Source organism: Pagrus pagrus (genome assembly GCF_965226575.1).
Source record: "Pagrus pagrus genome assembly, chromosome: 5".
Lineage (NCBI taxonomy): Eukaryota > Metazoa > Chordata > Actinopteri > Spariformes > Sparidae > Pagrus > Pagrus pagrus.
In genome coordinates this window covers 9,168,516-9,193,758 of record NC_140189.1, presented here as the reverse complement: position 1 = coordinate 9,193,758, position 25,243 = coordinate 9,168,516, and positions in this window count along the sequence as shown.

Here is a 25,243-nt window from a genome sequence, read left to right as displayed (position 1 = left end):
GTAAAAACAACCAGTAAGACTTTCAAAATAAAGCTAGCTGACAAACAGTTCACATATTGCCATATTATGATATTTGGTGTTTGGGGTTTTATGCAACATTAGTAGAGTAACTTTATAACTACGACTACAATAACCATAACAGCTAGTAATGGCCAAAGGATTTTGGAGTCCTTGACAGAGTAGAGGTTGGCAACTTTCACTCTTGTACGATATTAAACAGACAGCATATAGGTTGTTTTACCTAGGTCTATAGGTCTTTTATTTAATGCAAAGATGAAAACACACAATCTAACTAACATGTACAGGTGTGTGTATGTCTAGGCGATGACAGTATTTTATTGATAATGCTAATGCAAATTATAATATGGCCGATGTGGTAAATAGCTTGAATACATTTTTTATGTGAGTGATGGGCCAAACTGATCCACCGATGACAACTGAAGAAATGAATGATAATTCTATAGAGAGGAATCCCAGATCTATGTTTCTGACAGCAGTGGATGAGAAAGACATTCTAGATATTGTTAATAAATGTAAAAACAAGACGTCCACTGACTTTAATGAAATAGACATGACAGTAGTGAAAAGGGTTATTGATGGGATTTCAAAACCACCAACATACATCTGCAGCTCGTCATTCCAAACTCGTACATTTCCAGACACAATGAAAATAGCTAAAGTAAAGGGTTAGTTATGTTTCATTCTAGTGTAGAGTGTCAGATTGGAACAGAAATCACTGATTTGCTTGTGAGCTAATTGATACTATGAGCTAAGGGGATTACAGGACAGTAGCTAGTTTTTGAGACTGTGTGGGTCATACACACTAGACTTCTTTTCTTTTCATCTGTTTCAAAGATGTCAGGGAAGAAGCAGAAACCCTGCTTTCATTCTGGGCAGTGATAATTTGTCTGAATTGTTCTTGTTTTATCAGATTTTACAATTAATTCTACTTATGTTGGTCCATTATGAACAACATATACAATTGCAGGAAACTGGTTTTCAAGTTACAAAAATAATTGGGCAGGGGAGAGTAAGAATAAGACTGAATAAGACTGAATAATGGCATCACAACAGTCTAATCTTAATGTAGATGTGTATGAACATCTTTCTAGTTGCTAATTTACTTATAATATTACTGCATGTTCACTGGTATATTCCGAGTAAAGACAGAGAGGCAGAGAGCACGCAGAGGCCAACAGGGCAGGGAGAGTAGCTGGCATGGAGGTGAGTGAGAAAATGAGCAAATATTGATGGTTAAGACCAAGTAATGATTTGACAACAATCTAATCCTAATGTTAATTTAAACTGAGATATTACTCTTAATCTGGCTTCAAACGGCTCCATTTTCTTCGCCTTCCCCCAAAGTCTCACTCCAAACTTTTGGTGAAACTTGGCAGCCCTGCAACTTTGATGCATTTTTCATTATAAATATGCTATCTTCCTTATTAAATGAAGTACGGGCATGTGAAGAAAACCTGTGATAATAATGTCGAACTGTAATGAGAGCAAGAGTGGCTGCTGACTGACACTGTTTACCTTGTGTTTACTCTAATGCACCACCAACATGCTTTTCCCTCTAACGTAACTGCAGGCAGGACTTAGTTCACACACACGTACACACAAACACCAAGCAGAGTGTCTGAATCAGTCGGAAGAATTAACAGCCAATGAATAGATAAACAAGCATTTTAAAAGATCCAGAAAGCTCTCCTCGGCATCAAGAACAGCGAAAGAGGAGAAGTTGATGGAAAAGATTTATAAAGGCTCTTGAATAAGCTTGAGAAGCATATCCAATGATATTGATGGTTAAAGGAAAAGCAGAGTTGTAATCTCAGTAAACATACAAAAACTCTGCTGACACAGGCTGGAGTCAATAAGTGAATCTGCCAGTGAGAAATTTCTTGCATATTTTCAACTTCTTTTGCTTTCTCTTTCCCTTGCTTTCCTCTCAATCTCCACCAGCCCCCATGCTCTGTGTGTGTGTGTGTGTGTGTGTGTGTGTGTGTGTGTGTGTACAGTCAGGCTGCAGGCACTTCTCTTCTACAACATTACAAATGAGCTCCAGTGCTTGGCCCAAAAGCCCTCTTTTAATCTTTTGCCCTAAGAAGGATGACAACATTTATAAGTAGACAGAGTTGGACAGGAAAAAAAAACATCTCCTCATATTGACGCTGCTGAGTTTCACTTGGCCCCTGCGGCTATAATACACACACATGAGCCAGAAATGTGTCTCTCTGCAGAGCTGTGGCCCTGTAGCTTCGAGGGATGAAGAGTGGATTCCCCTCTCCACCGCTGATTTTTCTCCTTCGTTCTCTTTATTTATCTTCCAGGCCGGGACTCTTTCATTTCCTGTTCGCTCTCTCGCTTTATGAAACATGAAAGATGTTTTCTTTAGCTTTCGTGATAATGTGGAGATGGTATCTGTGGTGGACGGGGGGCTACTAGGTTGAGGGGCTGCTGGGTGAAATAGTTAGCCTGGCTTTCCACTATTGGGAAGGTTGAATCCAAAGTCACAAATCTCCTCTGGCACCCATGTGAAGGCTTTCAGTGATTTCTTTCTCGTAGGGTATATCATCTGCTGTGCATCATCCACAGGGGAGGGATGGAACAGAGGGGAAATCGCTTCTTTTAATCAGAATTATAAATCTGCTACAGCCTGTAGTTGCTATCTCCCTTCACATCATGCACCATACCTCTTCAGAAAGGCCCCAGAGACAGGTTAGATTAGAGGGAATGTGTATCAGATACACAGCCACCCCAAAACAGAGTTTCTGGAGATCCTAGAATGTCTAAACAACTCTGAAGCTGGATTCATTTGACACTCACTTCAACATTTGGACTTTTATTTTCAATATTATTAATTTGAACAGTTATACTAGTCAGTGTTGTCCACCTACATATAACATATGTATATTTTTGGTAGAATTGATCATCACTCCGATGGTTGTCCATATGAACAGCTCTTATTCATTTATTTTTCTTTTATTTAAATTTGATTTTCTTTAAATGACAGCCTAGATGCGGGTGGAATGGGTGAAACAGCTTTGGAGGATGACCAGAGTGACAAAGCTGGCTAGAGGTTGGTGGTGAAGGCTGGACCCATCAGGAGCCCACCAACATGTTTGGAAATCCAGACAGGAGTGTGGCAGGAGGTTGGCACGACAGACTAGCAGCTTGAGACCAAAGCATGGGACTGGCAACAGGGCAGCAAGACTGAGGCCAGCGGCTGGGCTTTGGTAAAGACTAACATCTGGGACAGGTATCAGCTGTACCGATGACGGAGAACCAGGTGCAGGTGACCACCGGGCTGAAAACTCAGAAACAGAAGTGACGTCGGCCAATTCAGACTCAGGGACAGGAGAGACGTCAGACTTATGAAAAGGCTCAGGACCTCGACCAGACAAGGTCTGAATAAATAAAGCATAATACAGGCAGGCAGAAACATAAAGGGTCATACATTAAAAAGTAATCACAAGCATTATAGACAATTTGAGGGACTATTGGTTAAAGTTGTTGAGGGGAAGCAGGAATTAATTAATCTTAAAGAAGTAATTTGAAAGTGCAGCACAGTCTGTTCCATTTATAAGCAGAATCAGACGCACACCATGAACTCACAAGATTCTAATGTGGTAAACAACTTTAATTGAGCATCATCTGCTCTCTTATTCATTCCTCTTGTTTGTCTCCACTACAACATTAAATATACAGTATGCTGTGCAAATACATTTGATCCTGCTACAAGCCTACAACAAAAGTCACATTGTGCTTATTAGTCTGCCACACATGCAGGTTTTACTTGGATGTATAACATACAAATTAATTTAGCTCCTTGATTTCTTAATGAACTTAAGTGAATCTGAGTGTTTGTACAGCGCTGGCTGTGAAAACTAGTGCTGAAGCACTTTGCAACTAAATATCTCCCTTTACAATCATGCCTTTGTAAACAGCTAAAGTTGGTGCCATATAAATACAAAAAAAGTATTTTTTTCTCTTCTCCTTGAGGCCCAATTAAGAATTTGCTCACAACCCTTAGAGTCCAGTGGACCAAGTTAAAAAAAACCAAAACAAAATATTTAGATGATTAATTACCTCTAAACCGCAGAATGAACAACAACAAAAAAAAAAAAAAACATTGGTTGGGCCAACCATCTAGACGTTACATAATTGGGGATGGAGCTTTTGAATAGCTTGATGTTGTGCACAAGTCTCTAAGATACTCTGCTTATGAAATATTAATGCACATTGTGTTTTCTCCAGCTGAATGCTTTGTGCTCAAACATTTGCATTAAAGCAGTTATTGCATTTCAGCTGCTTCAAAAGCAAACTGTGATTACTTACTGCTGTTGGGCGGGGAGAGGAAGAGGAAACGTCTTTGCTGGACCACAGACAGAATCTGCTTTGCATCGCGGCGTTCACTTCTGTCTTGGCTTGTCTTTCACTGAAGACAACAGGTTAATCCAAACCCTTGCACACGCTCACACTCACACACATACTGTATGTCCTCACACTGTGTTGTTAATTTCTCATAATGTGTGAGTCAGAACAGTCAAAACAAGTGAGGATCAAACACTGATGAAATCACTGATAAAGAATAGAGCTTGACTCAAGCGTTTTCCTGTTTCATGACATCCGCAAGGGATCCGCTCTCTTTCATACATACACACACACGCTCACATGAGTAACACATAACCAAACATATCAATGAGGGAATGAGGGAACAGCTGGCCTGTTGGCACAGTCTGGCCCCCGACACTGTAGCATGTTGGGAAATGTTGTCCTCGGTATGTGTGTGTACTGTGTGTGTGAAATCTGCAGAGCATAAACAGATGGCAAAAATGCTGCTGGCGTCTCCTGCTGTTTCCCTAACCTCAACATCCCCCACCCCTACACACCATCCCTTCCCCCTCCTATCTCCCTCTATTTTTATCTTTTTCTCTCTATCTCTCCCTCCGTCGCTCTTTTTTTTATTAACTTTCTTCCTCTGCCTTTCTTTCTCTTTGACACAGTGAAAAAAGAGGAACTCATTGCTTATCTCGCCACCAATGCAAGCTTGTTCCCTCCGCACCCTCTCTCTCTCTCCACCCCCCCTCGGGGCTTGTTATGGTGTGGCGCACGCCAATGACAGATAACGACTGGGCTAATGAATTTCTAAACTAATCTATATTTGCACACAGTTCACAAGGGGCCAAGCCGGCAGAGGAGGGAGAGAGAGAGAGAGCAGGGGGTGAGGGAGAGGTGTGAGGGGCAGAGCGCCAACATTAATGAAAGCGAGAGAGAAGGCGAGGGGAAAGCTAAGCAGGCCAACTTACAGAGGCAAAGCAGAGGCTGAGCCATATAATGTAGGCGTCATTTTGGGGTATGGTGATGTGAGCCACCTGTCAGGTCTATATCGAGTCTAAATGAGTGCTACAGCCATGTACAAACTGGAAATGAAACCTGGCCAACCCTCTCCTAAAGGACCTGCTGACCCACCTAAAGAAGATTTGTGTGGCTGTGTGCTGTTTCAGGAAGGGTTTCAACACATCCTTACACCTAAATGACTGAACAGGTCGATCGCCACTGACTTCCAAAATGTTACCAAAACAACATGAGCATTGCAGCGTAACGACGACACCTGTACTGGGCTTACGTTGTGCTCTCGCAGCTGTTTAAGATTAAGGCATTAAAACAGTTAATAATTTAATGTAGCTTTTTAGGCACATACATAGTACGTTAATGACTTAAGTTACATTATGAATGTGGTGTCCGTTAACAATGTTAAAGAGTTCATATCATGCTCATTTTCAGGTACATACTTTTATTTGGGGGTCCTAGTAGAATAGGTTTACATACTTTTTTCAAAAAACACATTCTTTTTCTCATATGGTGCATTGCTGCAGCATCCCTTTAACGCTGTGTCTTTAACACTCTGTTTTAGCTACAGAATGAGACATCTCGTCTTTGTTCAATCTTTGAAAGTTGCACATGCGCATTACTTAAAGGGCAGGATGTAACCAATCAGAGCAGAGAAAAAGGTGGTTTTCACCTGGTATTAACATTCATCTCGGATGATCCGAACACAGGTAGACAGCTCTAAATAAAGGATAAACGACCAATAATATGCATTGTGATCCAATTGCTCAAACCACTTGTCAAGGTTGTCTGGGACACATTTGATCACGTGGGTCTTGATGCATCCCCAACAAGGATGTCATCAACAAAAGACAAGGTGGTTGTTATGGTGACAGCACGCCAACACTCGAAAACCCAATGCCTGAAAAAATGGACAGGAGCACTGATGTACGCAGCTGGAGTACAAGTGAGTTGCCTGACATCCATTTGGGCAAAAGATTCAGTCCAGAGAAATCAGACAACTACTTCCGCAACCAGGTCAAGGATATTGCTAGGAAGATGGTAGAAAATGGATGCAACCGTTGTTGGCAGCAATGCTTACTAAAATCAAACATTTGAAGCTAGTGTACCAAAAAATAAAGGACAACAATAATAGCGAGTCTGGAAAGGACAGGAGAACTTGAAGTTGGACAATGTGTTGCATGACAATTTGGAAAGAGATGTGTTAAACTCTGCTGATAACCCCATCTCTAGCTGTAGTGACACGACTGCTAATGTGACTGGCGAGAGTAAATAATCAGGTATGTTGCAAGGTTAATGTTTTTAACAGTTGCACAGTATAGTTTGAAGTGGAATGTTGTAGCTTACATTTACTCAAATACTGTACACTTTTGTAGGAGTATTTTCATTTTAAACAGCTTTATACTTCTATAATCCTCTGATTTTTCAAGAAACACAAACAATTAAAAGCACTCTTGGATTAGCTAAAACATGCATAGTCAGAAAATCTGAAAACAGCAGTAAATGCAACATGTCAATTAATGCAGCTGTTATATTACATTATTACACGGCTCTGTTGAATGCTGCTCTCTGATTGGTCCATCGCTGCGTTCTACGGTCTGTTATTTCTGTATAATGACCGTCGTCAAGTATAACAGACCGTTGCTAGGGACGGCGCTCTGATCCGCCCCTGCAACATGTAGCAACATAAGCAAGACAGCACCGCTGTCCAGCTGCTCTCTCAGGCCGGCCTTGAAAGTCGTCAGATCATGTCTGTGACTGGACACATGAGAGCAGCTAGGGACGGCGCTCTGATCCGCCCTGGCAACATATAGCAACATAAGCAAGACAGCTGGACTTTCAACGCGTTACACCAACCACAGCACGCTGTCCAGCTCCTCTCTCAGGCCAGCCTTGAAAGTGAAAGTGAAAGTTAAAACTTTACCGAGCGATCCTTGTCGCAGCTGAATCATTGTGGGTGATTATTTATTATTTATTTCAGTCATAAGGCCGTGTAATAAGCGGGATAATGTATAGTTAGTCGGTTGTTATGGAGAAATAAACCCCTTTAGGTTGTATGGTTCCATACAACCTGTCGGGGTTTATTTCTCCATAACAACCTCCGAACTATACATTATCCCTTACATAGTGAAACACTGAAAGGGAATATGCTGAAGATGCAACAGACCCAGCTCATTCATTCTGTTGTTTGCCCAGCATCTGTGTTCCACAATCATGTGACAGTCACAGAATTGACTATTCTTACAGGCAGTGTTGTCCCTGTCATTTATAGGAGGCACTGTTGGCCGCCGTTCTTCTGCTGAAGGAGTGAAGGTCTCTGGCAGGGTCGAAAGGTGTGACTGTAGATTGCAGTTAGCTGTTGGCCCTTCTCTGTCACCACTGCCATGAAGTTTCCTTTTTGGCTAAACACTGCTCTAATGAAGTGAATCACAGTAGCTGTTGTGCACTGTGGGGCAAAACACACCTCTGGTCACATTGAATAGTAGTCCACCAAGGTAATAGTGAATGTGCAGCAGGACCAGTCTCAAATGGACCAATGATGTCTACTACAAGCTTTTGCCAGGGACCATGAGGCAAAGGGACCGGTGTCATTTGTGCAGGGGCAGTCCTTACAGTGTCTTTGTTCCCCAAAGGTAGGTTCTCCAGCACTCTTTTGCCCAGATGCAGATTGAGAAGCACAAGCCACTGTTCTTTCAGAGTTGTCTGAATGTCACTGTGTCAGGACACCAATAATTGGGTTTCCATCCAAATGTACCGAATTTAAGAGCGGATTTTGTGAAAATGCGCAAAAAGCAAATGCGAATTTATGCCCGTTTCCATTCGTTATTATTTTGCGATTATTGGGAGAGGAGGAGTGCGCCGTGAGATTACGTCATAAGAGAGCGTGAATGCATCCATGACAACAGTTGACACTCAGCTGACATTCAACATCATGGACAATTTACTGGTGAAACTGTCGGCTCTTGGGAGAACATTAGCTACAATTTGTCAGCATGCACAGCCTACAAAACCCTCCTGAAGAGGAGAAGGAAAAGAAGGTTTTTAATGTTACGAGTGCTGTCGGAGTTTGCTGGAGGGAGACCGCGTCGTTCTCCATTTGTTTGGGAACGTCTTTTGGGATGTCGTACCACAACGTCACATCCGGGTTAGTCATGATTTATTCACAAAACCTGTTTCCAGAACAAAAAGTCGCATTTCCTTTTATCGATACGCTGACAAATCCACCCCCTCCAAGTGTAAAAACTTTGTTGCGAATTTACTGCCTTTTTTTGAATTTCTGCCATTTCCATTCCATCAAGTTTTTATTCGCAATTTTTGAAAATGCGAATAAGAAAAGGTGGATGGAAACGCAACTAATGATGCAATATTCTGAGGCAAGGGCAAGTGCCGGAATGTAAGTAATAAGTTTGACTTGCTGGAAACTATTCTGTGCAGCTATAGTCCATGTGATTATAGTGTCACGTAGCACATACCTCATTGGCTCCAGGACGGTGGGGTAGTTCCATATGAACATCGAGTACCAAGCTGTCAGGCCAAGGAAGGACCTGAGATGTGGCATCACTGGGTGCTGGAGCATCACGGACAGCAGCAATGTGGTCATCATTTGGCAGCAGACCCCTTTTAATTATGGTGTGGCCCAGGTAGGTCAGCTTATCCTAGTAGAATTAGCATTTCTCTGTATTCAGATGCAGTCCAGCTTCCCATACTCACTTATGAAGGCTGTCAGATCTATATTGTCCTCATGCAGAGGAACCTGATAATAGGCACTTGCGAGATTGATGGTTGAGAACATGGTTGCTACATTCTGCTCTATGTGTGGAATGTGGTAGCAATCAGTCACTACAGCCTTGATGAGTTCTTTGAGGTCTGTACACATCCATATTCGAGCTGAGTTCTTCCGTTGAGTCATGACGATTCGGGACACCCACAGAGATGCCTCCATTTTCTGGATGATGTCAGGATGTAGTAGACGCTTAAACTCTGCAGAAACAGCATCTCCAACACACAAGGGCAACCTCCTCAATTTCTGTTGCACTGGTTTTACATCACCTTTCACTTTGATTTAATGCACAAAGTCTTTTACACAGCCCATGGTAGGAGGAGGTGGGGCTAGAGCAGCAGGTGCAGGTGGACTATCTCCCTGACCTATCTGTTCTGATTTAAATATCACTGTTTCCCACAATGACCATTTCCAGGGCCTCAGTTAGGTCTAAACCCAGCAGTAATGAACCTGACTCCACAATGTAAAAGGAGGCTGGGACATAACATCCATCATGGAGTGCATGTATATCCAGTTGGCTCAGGGGTATGTGACTGAATGAGTTATCATAAACATGAGAAGGCAGCAGTGAAACTGAGGATCCAGTTTCCACTATCATCTCAAATGGCTGCATATTAGGGCATGTGCCTCATCCTACATTGCACAGTATTTTCTTCTCTACTGGTGCAGCCTTTTTCAGAAATAGCACCGTCTGCTCTGGAATACAAATCTTCATGTTTTTGGCCAGAGCGACACACTTTTGTATGCCCAGTTTTTCCACATGATTTACATATTCTTTTGTAGCAGGGAATTTGTTTGTCAGGTGCTTATCTGATTCACATCTGTAACATTTGCATGTATGTGCTGATTTTGTTTCACACTTTTTGTGGTTATCTGCAGTATTGAAGCGTTTCCCCAACCTTATATTTCCTTATATATAGGTCCTTCCTATCCATTTTTCTCCAAACTTTGATTTTGACTATGAATGTTTGTGATAAACTAGAGGATTAGGATCAGGAATTAGCAGTAAAATACATTGTCACAAAGCTGAAAACAGGCTGTTTTTCTTACTTTTTACAGATTCGTGGTTCTCACAGGACAGCCACAGTACAAACATATGATGATCTTATAGAATATGATGCACTGTAATAGATTAAACTAGTAAACAGTGTATGAAAGAGTTAAAATGAGCTCAACCTCAAACATCTGCAGCAGTAAAATGACACATACACATTAATGCAGCAGTTATATAAATCTAAAAATATCAGATATGTATATAAAAACACTGACTTGGAACATTTCACTGCATAATGAGTTCTTTTACTTTTCATACATTTAGTACAATTTGCTATCTTCACACGCAGTGTGGTATTAGTACTTTTACTTTTATTTAGTGTTGTTTTTGGCGGCCTGTTTTAATTTTAGTTTTAGTCTAGTCTTTCTGTCAAACTGTCATTTTAGTTTTTATTAGTCTTAGTCACGTTCAAACTCCTTTTTGTTCAGTCAAGTTTTAGTCGACTAAAACTCTGAGCATTTTAGTCTTATTTTAGTCAGAATAACCCACGACTATTTTAGTCTAGTTTTAGTCGACGAAAACTGATGACATTTTAGTCTAGTTTTAGTCAATGATTGTAATCTCTTTTTAATAATGTAATTTTGTTTAAACCAGTTAATATAGTATAATTACCTAGTATAGTATAAATGAAACCAATTTTTTCTTTTAGTCAAACCCATTTCACAAAACAAACATGGTTATCTTATTATTATGTTATTGTTACCTTATAGACTCAAGAAAGCATCCAGTCCAGACGTGGAAGATGCTCTGCTGAGCAGACCGCTCAACATATTTATTTTACCAACAAAACATGTAGGTACACACACATAAATTTAAATTAAATAAATAAAATACTGTAGCATCACATCTGACAATGCAACAAAAAAAGTAGGCAATACATTCAAGTCATAAAGAGAAACAAGGATTCTCGAGCTACAGTAACATAATATAAAGTGCAAATGTGTGTGTCTGTGACCTGCTTGTAAACTGAATTTTGCATGATGATGATTTTGCATCATAAAAACTAACTTAAAAGGAACAGTACAAATGGCAGTGACTGCACAGAAATTTGTTGACAGAAAAGAATAAACAGTACTGACAACTACTGAAACAAATAACAAGTAGTCTGCAGCAACTGGGTTTCCTCTACATTCACTTCTCTCTCTCTCTTTCTTTCGTTTGTGTGTTGTTTGTGCACTCAGTACATGCATGCTTGTTGCATGTCTGTTCAGGCCAGCCCAGCCATTAACCACTATTTAGGCTTGTTTATTTTGAGGAAAGCGCTTCTTTCCAAGATTGTCCTAGCCCTGTTCCTGCGGCCACAAGAGAGGTAACCAGTTATACTGAAGACCCTCTCTGTAAATGCCTGAGAGGCTGGCATCGCCAGGAGGTCCAGCGCCACTGGTTTCAGGTTTGGAAAGACAGTGGAACAACACTGAGTTAACCAATACTCAATGCCCGAATCCTCAACCTCAGCACTAGTAGCAGCAGCCTGGTGGGGCTCGGACAGCGCATCTTTATACTTTGAAATCTCCTTCCTAATGTTTGTTGTCTTGGCTGTCTTGGGCCTCGATGGACGATTGGCACTGAAGAACCGGAATCGACGCCGTTTTGTGGGGGTTGGTTCTAGAGCCTTTGTACCCTCACTTGCGACTTGCTCATCATCAGTCAACTGCTCCTGTCGTACTTGCACTGTTTGTGGCACAAGATGAGCAATGTAGTCCTCTGCCTTTCTGACAAGATTCTGTATTTCGTTGTCATCATTTTCCAGAAGGGTTTCAGCAACACAAGGGTCAACAAAGCATGCTGCTGCGGGAAGTGGTGAGAAGTTGTCAGCTGTTGTGTCAAGAAACACACTAAAGCGCCTATCCATACTGGAAAGCATCTTCTGGGCCAGAGTAGCTGCATCTTTGTATGTTCTCCCATGTGCAAGTGAGAATTCCGTCAGATGGCTTTTGAGATCGAGGAGTGCTGGCACAACAAGGGAAAGTGATTGAGTGTCACTTTCAAGCGACCGGGTGTGCTCCGCAAATGGCAGAAGTAGGTCTCACAGCATCCCAATCTTCTGCCACTCACTAGTCTGCAGGCTGACCCAGCTCATCGACTCAGCCACAGCTGTGAGGTGCTCCTTGACTTCAAGACAGCGCGAAATCATAGCAAAGGAACTTGACCACCTGGTGGGACAGTCTTTGACAAGAACAAGAGCACACTTCTGTAGCAGCCGTTCTGTAGCAACAGATGACTTCCTAAACTTGCTCACCAGATGTCTCAGTTTCTCCAACAGCCTTCGGATTGGGGGATCCTTCTGTACCATATTCACTACAAGCTGTAGGGTGTGAACTACGCATGGAGTTCTCTCTATGGCTCCGTAGTCGTATCTACATGGAAATATTAAAACAACAAATGCACATATTTAATCACTTTAACCCTTGCATTATTGAACCAAATGACATAGTTCTAGTAGTTAACTTCCTATGACCTTAAGTTTTTATGTATATAAAATGTAATCATAAACAGTTTCATTAATGCTGAATGAATTTATAGCATTATTTTTAATCTTTTAACTTTCTATGGAATGACTTTATTCATAAAAAAAAGACCAGTTATATAAATGTTGAATGAATTAATAGCATAGTTTCATACACAGACTGACCGTTCATCCTCCTGATGCTCATCGCCATCATTGGCATCGTCTTGCTCTGCCTCTGAGTCCTCTTCAGAAGTCATGGGAACTTCTGCATGTGTGTGGAAAGAAGCAACCATATTGCTGCCATTGTCCGTAATTGTTGTGAGGACCTTCTCTTTAGGAATCCCCCATTCTTCCATTGACTCCTCCACAAGTGTACTTATTGACTCTGCAGTGTGAGGATGAACCATCTCCTTCAAGTTCAGCAGTTTGTGTTCAGCTTTGTTGTCCTCAGGGTTGAAGTAACAGGCGCTGACTCCCAGGAAGGATGCTGTTAACCCCTTTTTAGTCCAAATATCTAACCCTGTAGTAATCCTGCGTGCTGTGGTCAGCTTTTCTTTTATCTTTTCTTTCTCTTCTTTGTACATTTTCTCAATTAAGTTCAAAATGTTTTGTCTTTTTGGCACTTGGAACTTTTTGTCCATTTTTGCCATCATGGCGATGAACTCCTCATCTTCTACAATTCGCGCTGGGAGTCCTGTGCCCCCTATCCACTGTGCTATCCCCTCTTCTTTGGTATGTTGCTCTGGGGAGTTGTCTTTGTACTTTGTGGCAAAGGAATCCTGAGCAGTAGTTGGCTTGTCCATCTTCTTGGGCAGGACTTGCTTCACCGATGCTCTATCTGGAATCTAGCACAGGAATAGATACAATGTCAGGACAGATGCAGTGCAGCCTCCAGAAAATCTTAACTGCTATAAATATTAATTAGCATAATCCTTGCCATGATTGTTACATTAGTTAATCAACCTCTGAGTGAGTGACTTGACTGTAAAGTCTTCATAATCAAAACACAAGTAGCCATAAACTAAGCAGGGATGCATGTTAATGCAAATACCATTTGTTTTAATGTAATACTGTATGGGTCTAACTAAGGGATGCTTAAATGCACTTACAGAGTCAGTCAGTCAGGTAGGAAGTAGGAACTAAGAACCTCTGTAGAATTGGTTGATTCACATGACTGTAATTGCTGCTAGCACTAGTCAGAGGAAGTTTGTTAAAATCTCTTGACTAAATTAGCTCCGAGTTAGAGCTAATTAATATATATTTATGTGTGTTGTGTGGATAAACCCACTTTATACTCTCTCTCGCACGTACACACGCTAGTCTCGACACACACACACGCTAGGCTAGACACACGCTACAAACCCACACACACACACACACACACACACACACACACACACACACGCTACAAACCCACACACACACACACGGTAGGCTAGACACACGCTACAACCCCCCCCCACACACACACACACACACACACTAGGCTAGACACATGTTACGTTTTCACTTACCTCGATTTCATCATGGAAGATCTTGAGATGTCTTTTTAGATTCGTGGTGTTTTTCCCGGCTAATTTATGGCCGCATTTCTCCCCATCTTTTTCCACGACGCATTCCGTTTGGTTTTCCACCTGTTTGTAATTAAAGTGTGTCCAGATATCATCTCTTCTTTTTCTCCCCGACAACCCGGCCATGACTCCGTCTCACCTGCCGCATCTAATTGAATTTGCCGCGAGTGTGGAGCAGATATAGAGGGGATTGAGGAAGTGACGTCGCCTGCGTCTGAGCAGCAGTTCGACGCACAGCCGACGAAACGGAAAACAATAATAACACGACTAACTTTATTTCGTCTCGTCTCGTTTTAGTCAACGAAAATGAGGAGACATTTTAGCAGAGTTTTTGTTTTGTAAACCACATTTAGTCTCGTTTTTATTCGTCAACAATATTGCATTATATATTTAAATATAGTTGTCGTCACAGGACCACCATTTACGTTTCGTCTCGTCTCGTTTTCGTCACGTGATAAAGGTTCGTTGACGACGATATTTCGTCATAATTTTCGTTGACGAAAGCAACACTACTTTTATTCAATACAGTTTACCATTTACCATTTTGATACTTTTACCCACTAGTTGTTTTTCGTCATGGAGAGTGAACATGGCAGTTTCATTATCATCTCCAGTTGAAGCATCCTCCTGCATGTAGCGGCAGCAACACCGCTAACGTTACTCGCCTGGCACTGCAGCGCGGGTAGCTCCTCACTATGAGCAACACTAGCAGGCTGGGCACACTGGATGCCTGTGTACTGCGTGGCAGTTGCATTACCGAGCTGCTGCTGCTCACTTGTGTGTTTGTGTTCACATAGGCTGCGTGGCAGCTGCACTCCTGCCTGCCCTGTCTGTTTACATGGAGTTGTTTGACTTTAACAATTATCCATAAATATGATAACATGAGGCCCCGAAAAAGGCCCCCGAAAGATTTTTTCAGTTTCAGAGACAGTTTCCTGCTTTCTGGTGGCATTTAAAGAATGAATAGGGACTATCAGGGACTGAGTCCCTCTGTGCCTCCAGAGCCTCGTCCCACTCATCCGTCCTCATTCTCCTCAACCTATCTGCTCGATTTGACACAGTCAACCACCAAATCCTCCTCTCCACTCTGGCTGAACTTGGCATCGCTGACTCAGCTCTACCTGACAAATCGCACCTTTCAGGTCATATTGAATGGCTCCTTGTCTAAACCCTGCTTTCTGGAAACTGGTGTCCCTCAAGGCTCAGTACTAGGGCTACTTCTGTTTTCACTATACATTAGATCACTAGGCTCTGCAATCGCATCACATGGATTCTCTTACCACTGTTATGAAGGGGCGGCTGTAGCTCAGTGGGTAGAGCAGGTGGGTAGAGCAGTTGACCAGCGACCAGAAGGTTCGAACCCCGGCTCCCCTGGGCGGAACTGAGCTACATGCCGAAGCATCCTTGAGCAAGATGCTGAACCCCTAAATTGCTCCTGCTCCTGATGTGCAGTTGGCACCTTGCTAGGCAGCCTCTGCCATCAGAGGGCCCTGCGATGAGCTGGCGTCTCATCCAGGGGTGTACCCTGGCCTTCGCCCTCTGAGAACTGGATTTGGCCCCAGTAGCCCCGCAACCCCCCGAAAGGGGGGATAAAGCGGCAACACCCCGTGACCCCAATAGGGATAAAGCGGACAAGAAAATGAGATGACTGTTTTGCAGACGCCACCCAACTGTTCCTCTCTTTTCCCCCATCCTCCGACACCCATGTTGCAACACGCATCTCGGAATGTCTCTCTGCTTGGACAACTGCGCATCACCTCAAGCTCAACCTTCATAAACCTGAACTCCTCTTCATCCCGGGGAAAGACTGCCCTCACATGGACCTGTCAGTCACTGTCAAGGACGTCACAGCATCGACAGACTATCCTGCACCCCCAACATTACTGCTGTGGCCAGATCCTGCAGATTTGCCCTCTACAACATCAGCAGGATCCGATCTTTGCTCACAAAGGACGCAACACAACTCCTGGTCCAAGCGCTGGTCATCTCCTGCCTGGACTACTGCAACCCGCTCTTGGCTGGACTCCAACTAAACCGTTGCAGCATATACAGAACAATGCAGTGCCCTGTGGCTCTCACCCCCATCCCGATGAAGTATTTTGAGAAACCAGCTCTCCAGCACATCAAAGACAACATCTCAGCCAGCCTGGACCCTCACCAGTATGGTTTCAGAACCAACAGATCCACAGAGGATGCCGTATCTACTGCCCTTCACTCGGTCTTCACACACCTGGTGAATAAGAAAAGCTACATCAGAATGCCGTTCGTTAACTTCAGCTCAACAGTCAACACAATCTCACCCATGAAGCTGATTGGAAAACTAAACACTCTGGGCTTGAGTTCAACACTGGAACTGGATACTGGACTTCCTCAAAAGCAGTACCCAGACAGTTCGGATTGGCAGTGACACCTCAACGTTAGTGCTCAACACTGGAGCCCCCCAAGGCTGTGTGCTCAGCCCCCTCCTGTTCACACTGTACACCCGTGACTGCACTCCCAGACATCAGGAGATCTCTATTGTGAAGTATGAGGACAACACCACCATCATTGGTCATAATATAAACAACGATGAGAGTTTATATCGGGAGGAACCCCCACCCCCTATGGAAATTTAGGAAGACTGAATCTGCAGCAAGACTCTGGTCAACATTTACAGAGGAGCAATATAAAGCATTCTGACTGGAAACTTCAAAAACTGACATGGTTCATCGGGGCCCGGGACAGGAAGGCTTTCCAGCGGGTGATTAAAACCACCAGAATATCACTGACACCATCTACAGAGCATCAGTGACATCAGTGAAGTGAGATGTCTGCACAGAGCCCAAAGGATACTAAAAGACAACACCCACCCAGCCACAGTCTGTTCACCCTTCTGCCATCTGGCAAAAGATACAGAAGATACTTCTTTCCCCAGGCTGTGAGACTCCTGAACTCATCCTCAACAACAACACTCAACACTCCATAAAATAGATGTAGCAGGACTCAAGGACTCTAACAGTATTAGTAAGGACCTGCTCCATGTTGAAATATAGTAATTTAAAGCTCCAATGTGTTATAAATTTAGTTTAAAATATTCAAAAATGTACTAAAGTTATCATCAGAAAGTTAAGAAATAACATTTCTAATTGTATGTCAAAGACATCTGTGTGTTGTGCTACAGAAATATCGACTGAAGTTTGCATGCTAGGTCACATATAACAATTTTTTAAACATAATTGTATTTACTGTGTTTTGATCATATGTGGGAAGGACATGCTTCATATTCAAATGCAGTTGTTTAAAGGTGCATATAAGAATTTTGGAAAAAGCATTCAAAAAATAACAAAAAAGATCAAATGTAAATCAAATGTCAGGGACAATGTGTTCCCCAAATAAAGCACCATTGTTGTGCTTTTGAAATTATCTGTAAAACTGTGGATACTTACTCACTTATGTTACTTGTCACTGCTGGTGCAATGGATGGTTGCTGTTCCATTTCCCTTATACAGTTCAAACTGAAAAATCTGATTAATTTGAGTTCTGGATTCCTGGTGTTTTTACATTAAATTAAGTAAAAAGTCAACTGAAAAATCTTGATAGTGTTTTGCATTAAAATACAGTGCATACTGAACTCTAAGTTGTGTCTGGATATGACTTCATTTGCTTTCTTTTCACTGGAAATGGTCTATTGTTTCATTGTTCCTCCCAGCACATGAGCACCTCCAAAGTTAGTTTGAAATCCTTACATGCTTCAAGTGCAATTCTTCACATGGATGCACAACATTAGAGAGCTGATTTATGTTTCACATGTTCTCATTGGACTTTTGAGCATAAGTGGGTTTGATAGACAGAACTGCAGGCTCCTACACACACCATCGCTGAAGCGTCTAAAGGACTGACTAAGCTAGATCTACAGCTGTTATACAGTATTTTAAATTACAATGAGCTGTGGAGATTTGTAAGAGCAGAATTAGTGTGAGGAGAGTGAGGACAGAATCATGAGCATTTTCGGAGGCATATAGGCACATTGTCAAGTTGATAGATCAGGTAATCCACTAGATCAGTCTTCACAAAAATACATCTCATAGTGTGGATTATAGAAATAAGATTGATCTCATAGTTTGGAGGTGTATTTGAATATTGGCCAAATGTGTTGTGTGAATGTGTTATTAGACGCACAATGTCTTCTCACAAGAACAGCACAAACCATTTCCAAGTCCTGTTGCTCCACTCCTGAAAAGTCTTTGAGGCTATAAGGCCCTATTTTTTTAGAGAAACAAATCTCACCAGTGACAGCAGGCAGGCTTTCCAAATGCAAATTATTCAATTCAATTTTTTTGTTTGTAGGCTTCCACAAATAGTTTCTGTTTTGTTTCAGTAAATGTCAAATGAACATTCACAGTCAATATAAAAAAAAAATTAAAGGATATAGATAAAATAAACTAGTGGTCATTAGTGGAAAGTGAAATGTTAATTCATCAAAGAACTACATTTACAGAGCAAGGTGGCATTGGAATGGCATTTTTGCATGCAGATGTTCATGTAGAGCCAAATTAAGTTGAGCCAAATGGCAGTTGAAAAGATGGCTGTCAACAATAGCTGTCTCTCTTCTTCACGATTTGACTGAACTATACCAACCAAAGTGCTCTTTTGAAGTGTTTTTTTTTTTTTTTATATATGTTGCTTATCAGCTGTTTGGAGAAGGAATGACCTTCCTAATACCAATTTGGACCAAAACACCCAACAGAAGACACTTGTGATAAATAAAATGCTGGTACCCCAGGCACTGCTCGGGTACTTTTCACCCCATTGCCATGCCTAGGAATGTTTCCATGGCCTGTTCAAGTGTACTGTCCTTAACCTAGACCAAGGCAAAGTGGGAGTCGGTCCCCAGGCGCGAGAGACTGAATGCCCACTCCTCAGTTACAGTTAGGATGGGTCAAATTACAAGGACAAGTTTTCCTACAGGGATAAATAAACTAGACCTACTAGCCTCCTGCCCTCCAGTGGCCTTCTCTGGCCCAATTCTTGATTTACTGGAGGCCCATTACATATACAGTTAGACATCATACAGAACACAGGAATGTTTTTGACTCATTTTCTCATGCACTCAATTATAGAGGTGCTCTTGTTTTACTTTGATTTAGTTTTCCCCAGCCCAACCTGAATGTGTCACTAATATGCACATAAATTAGTTTTAAAAAATTCATTTTTTGTTGTTATTTATTCCAATCAGCTGTATTCATTGCAATAAGCACATCATTCTGAAATACTAGAGCAGATCCAAAAGGCAAATGGCTATGAGTTCAAAATGACCAAATGGTATTTCACAAAAGCACCTGTAGGCAACTTTGGCTCCACAGCTCCACAGCTGGTCAGGAAGGCGCTCTATCTGACTGGGTGACATCAACAGAGCCATAGTCCTCTCAGCCTCACTTTGCCCAGCTGGCCAGGGCCACGGAAGGTGCTGCTGCCTGCAGATGTTGTTTACTTGGGGAAAGAACTCAGTCCATCAGGCAGCTCTTTGCGATTTCAGCCAAGAGTGTTTGGCAGATGCTCTGATCATTTCCAAGACTGAGGTTGCAACACACAACAAAACCTTTTCGAAATGCGGCTTGTGTTCCTTCTGTCCAGAGCTGAAATATTTGGACTTTTTGTTAAACATGTATGTTGAGCCCTGATGCCCTCACTTGTAGGCAAGTGGCTGCCTTTGCATGCACAAAGGATTATATTCTTAAGTACCTTGGTTTTGGGTTCACATTTGTAAACTGCAATAACGCAAAACCTGCTAACAATGACAGCCGTATTAAACTGGCTAGGTAGCCCAGTATCATTGTTGATCCTGTCACTGCTGATTTTCACCATCTGCAAAGTAACAAAAATAATGTACTTCGTTCAGTCCAATGTAAAAGAAAACAGGGGCATTGATTTAATTGTAAAATAGCTTTTTCATCCTTTTTGTCTGTCATGAGTCCTCACTTCATTTGTTGTGCTTGTACAAACAAGGTGAAGTTTAGAGGCGAAGCGTAAGATCTGTAGTTATGGGGTGTGATATGTGACAGGTGGATTACGGAGCTGACTGAGTGAAGAACTAATGTCAATACATTCGCCAACACATTCCATGGTGTTGATGGAGAGCACAAGCATGGTCACGGTGACATACCAGATGGATGCTCACTGTGCAGTATATTAAACTATATTAGTCTTTTAGCAAACAAGCTGTTGCTTCCCATGTTGACTCATGTTCTGCCCAGATTAAGGGTTTTAGCTAACTAGATGGCCACTTACACCACCATTATAAAATGTAAGTTGTACTTAATAAACCAATAGATTTGTTTCTTACTGTTGTTTTTTTTTTTTTTTTTTACATGATTTTATTCGATTCAGTAGCCTAAATAACTACCCCAGTGTAGAGGTGATTTGCACTCTGGAAGCTCAAGGTCTCCATAGTGAGAGAGGCAAATTGGACTGCCTGCCTCCTTTCCATATTGTAGAAGCATCAAGTTTCCAATATTGTTTGAAATTGTTGTTAATGACTGTAAATAAATCTGTTGCTGTATGCAAGTGTGTGATTTTAATCATATGGTGCGGCATGCAGTTGTGTAGAGTTGAATTGCCTCTAACTAGCCAAGCCCTTTTGGCTAGTTCATTCAAAATAATTTGATTATAGTTTCATGTGGCTTGCCCCTCTATGTTATTGCTAGTGCCTTATTTGTTAAGTCACGTTGGTATGATATATTGTTTTGAGCTGGGTAACTTTTGGTTGCTAGGTCACGTTCAGGTGCCAGCTGTACCATATGAGAAACGATCTTGCAGTTCTTACTTCGACCACTAGATGGCAAACGAAGACCACAAATGGTCACAGGTAGTGCGCTAATCTGGGTGTTAGTTTATCGTGTACTGTATAGATTATAGTGTGTATTTTCTTATTTAGGCTTTGAAAATATGCGTCATGAAGAGGAAAAAAACATATATAAGTCGCACCTGACTATAAGTCGCAGGACCAGCCAAACTATGAAAAAAAGTGCGACTTATAGTCCGGAAAATATGGTAAGCTTCATCGTGTGTGTTGATGGATACTCCAGGGTGATTGTCAACTCTCACTAATTAGCACCAAAGTTATTAATTTCATACAATGGGAAGGGGCTGAATGGGACGTTATAGCTTGCACACAATAATATAACCATTTACAGTGATATGGCAAACCCTTTTGATATTTAAGTTTGTTTTGTGTCAACACATATGAAGTAAGTGCCTATGGCACATAGGTTTATATAGACCTCATATTTGTCTTTGATACTGTGTTTAGTCACATTAAGAAAAAAAGCAGCCTTTGCCCTAAAATACATGCAATTAACAAACTGTGCATAGTAGTAATGTAAAGCTGTTGTGGTTCCAATAATCCAAATTTCATATGTTTACAACAATGTTCTAGTAAAACTTTTTAATTCAGAGCTATAGCATTAGCCTATTTATCCCGTCTTAAATCTAGGCCTGTTCTAAATCTGACTTACCGCATGAGAAAATGAAATTTTTTAATGTGTTTTATTTTTCATGAACTGAAAATGGAAGACGTTTTTCTTTCGAAAATACAATACGCAAGTCAACAATAAATTGATCCCACTAAATATTACATTTGAAACCAAAGTTTAAAGTGCCTATTCCTCCTTTCTGTAATTTTTCAAAAAAACAAAATAAACTAATTATTGTCATATTCCTTCACTTTGGTGATACTTTCTTTCATCACAACAAACCTGATCACTCAAGTATAACCCACAAACAAGCACAATCTCTATAGTATTGTTTACACTACTGAAGAATATGGCACACAGTGAGTTGAAGGAACAAGTCACCTAGTGCAATACTATGGCTCTTTTATTGTATGGCTCTTTCATTTTATGTGTTTTTAATAGTTTTTAGATGGTGATCCAAAGGTAATAGACAACAGTAAAACAGAACATAAACTTTAGGTTGCATCTTCAGAGCCCGTGTGTCACGACCCGGCTCTAAAGCCACAACTAAAACGAGGCAGACGCTGCTGAAGGCAAACAAATAAGTAATTTATTTAACAGAATAAAATAACTTGCTCCATGAAAGTAACTGAGGATAAGAGGAGGTGTGTTTAATCAGTAAAAATCAGTGGGGAGGATATGTGTGTGCATGAGTGTAAGATGTAGTATGAGTGAAGGGCGTTGAATGGCTGGAAAACAAACAAACATGCGCTGGTGGAGGGAGAAGTGATGAGTAGAGCAGAGAGAGACCCATGCCCATGAGACGTGGGGCCTTTTATAGAGAGTGCACTACGTGATAGCTCCGCCTCCCGGACAGGGTACCAGCTGCATAATCAATCAAACAACAGCATAAGTAAGGAGCAGGGGGGCCTCACAGTACATATTGACTGTAAATGCATTGTGTACTCTTGAGTCCTCCTCTGACCCAATGGGTTTTGTGGTGTGCAAACACCTGTAACGCCAACTTGTCATGTTTTGATGTGGATGTAGCACTGCCTGACAATGCTGCTAGATGGGGACAGAGGCTATGGGTAAGCTATAAAAGGTTTTTATTGGATTTTAAACGGATTCATTAAGTGAACGAGTCTGCCCGTTGTATGAGCACAAATCCTGAGGAGGAGGAGTGAAAAAATGAAATTAAGCCTCCGGGTTTTAGATGGTATATTAGCATAACTGTAGCACTCAGTTAAGTGATCCTGGTGTTAATTTGGTGGGTCCACTTTGCATAAATACGAATTACGGGTGGAGCTGTGGTAAAAATGTCAACAGGGATTGGGGATGTGGGGGCAGGTTATGGGTGCTGGGAGGGAACGGGGTGATGTGCTGGGAGAGCGGATAAAGGCAGTCTTCATGCAAGGTTGAGTTAATACCACAGAGTAGTTGTGCAGGCAAGGGGGTTTTATCTGCTGAACAAGTAGTTAGTGAAAAAGCTCCTGCTCATGTCCACCTCCCTGTCAGTGACTGGGCTGCAGGGTTGGCTGCATTCTGCACAAATCAGCACACATATACGTCCCTAAACCTCACTGTACTACACCAGTTCCAGCATAATGTGACAGTGTTTTCCATTTAGTAACTTGATTAACATGACTGTATCTTTATGTTTGATATAATATGGCCAAAAGTATGTGGACATCCAACATATCATGCATCTTTAATTGATGAATGGCTAAATGGTGTCGCTGGCTCACAGTTGCATTCTAGTTAATCCCAAAGGTGCTGGAGGGTTGAGGTCAGGGCTCTGTGGGGTCCCAGCGAGCACATCCACAACAAACTGGAAAAACATTTCTGCATGGAGCTGGCTTTGTGCACCCCCTTTGTCATGCTGAAACAGGAAACAAACAAAGTGTTGACAGCTAGTTGGAGGGACACTGTTGTCTGTTATATCACTGCTACACTATTAGGGCCTGTGTCCACAGAGCGCCAGCGTCAAATCTCTCAACTTTTCAGAAAGGCGCTGGTGGCATCACCTCTGCTTTCTTTCAGGCAACCAATCATTTATTAGATCGGTCGGGATTCGTCACCCGTCACCCTGGTAATCCAAAAAATGGAGGAGAAGCCTATTCTGGCCTTTTCTGCCTATCCTGAGCTTTATCAGATGGAAACTCTCACAACAGAGGCGGAAAAGTCCATTTGTGTGAGCGTTGTTGCTGGTGAGTGTTGTGCTTTTATCACCCTACTTGTTATTAGCTGTGTAGTCTTTTCTCTCAGCACACAAGCGCTTCAGTGCACAGTCAGCGTTTTTCTGCCTGAAAAAAAACATGTTGACACGGTCCCTTAAGAATTCCTGTAATCTTTAGAACCTAATTGATGCCGTTTTCGTCCTTATATTTCATATTTCCGGTCATAACTCAGTCACATCAACACAAACAGATGTGATACACATACTGCCAGAATCAACTTGACCTGCTCTGTTTTAGTGATTATGTCATCTTGTCAGAAAAACATATTGGCTTAGAAATCCTGTAAAATAGATCATTTTAATAACTTCATCCATGATATTAGACATCCAAGTTACAGTGCAAACAGAAACAGCCAATGCTATTGCTAAGCATTACTTTTCTGGGTGCACAATCACCAACATTTGAACGGAATAGTATGCAGGATATTCCTATATAACAAAACATTAAAAAAATCCATCTCTGCCATCACTAATTACCCATTATACGTGTGTGGCAGTGCCTCTGTCTGCAGAGACTCTGCCCTCTGCCTGTATTTTCTTTTTTGGTTGTGGTTGGGATGTTTCTGGGCATCAACCTTAGGGCAACAAAGTGTAGCCCCCAGTCAATAACTGTGCAGGGTCTGGACTCTAAAAACATAGCCACCAGGTTACATCGCTGTCTCCGTCTCTCTGGTCTGTCATGGATATGTAAAGAGCTGCATGTCTGTGCATCTGTTTGAACAGGGATGGAACAAGCTCTACACACAGACAAGGCAGAGAGGTAAACAGCACACAGAATGAAGCACGCACTTCAGCTGAATTAAAAAAATAATTAATCTGGCAGGTTGTGTGGTGTGGAGAACACACACACACGCACCCTCTCTCTCTACCGTTGAGTTGGGGAGGAGGGGCCAAATTTAAATGTGTTTTCAAACAGCAACTGAAAAATGCTGCAAATTATTCCCCTTAATAAATACAGATAAAAATTACCACCAGTTAATTAGTATATCAGGATTCTGTCTTCTGCCATAATGCATGGTACATGCGTGATGACATCATTATGTGATCCAGGCTGATAGTTGTCGGAGAGAGATTGAGAGAAACAGTCAGATACTCTTGAGCGTGGTCTATTTGTAGTTATGAGCATATTGAGCATTTGAAGAACAAATAAAAACACAATAAGCAAAAATACCAATGTAAGCACTGGGGAAATATTTCTATTGCTGATGAAACCACCAAAACACCTTTCTTCTCTGCTGATAAAAATGAACATAAATATTTCTATATTAACAGAAATATTTTGGATTAATATGTTTTTATTTAGTAAAATGTATTGAAAAACACATTTGATTTTTTTAAATACATGACATGATTTCAATACTTTTATC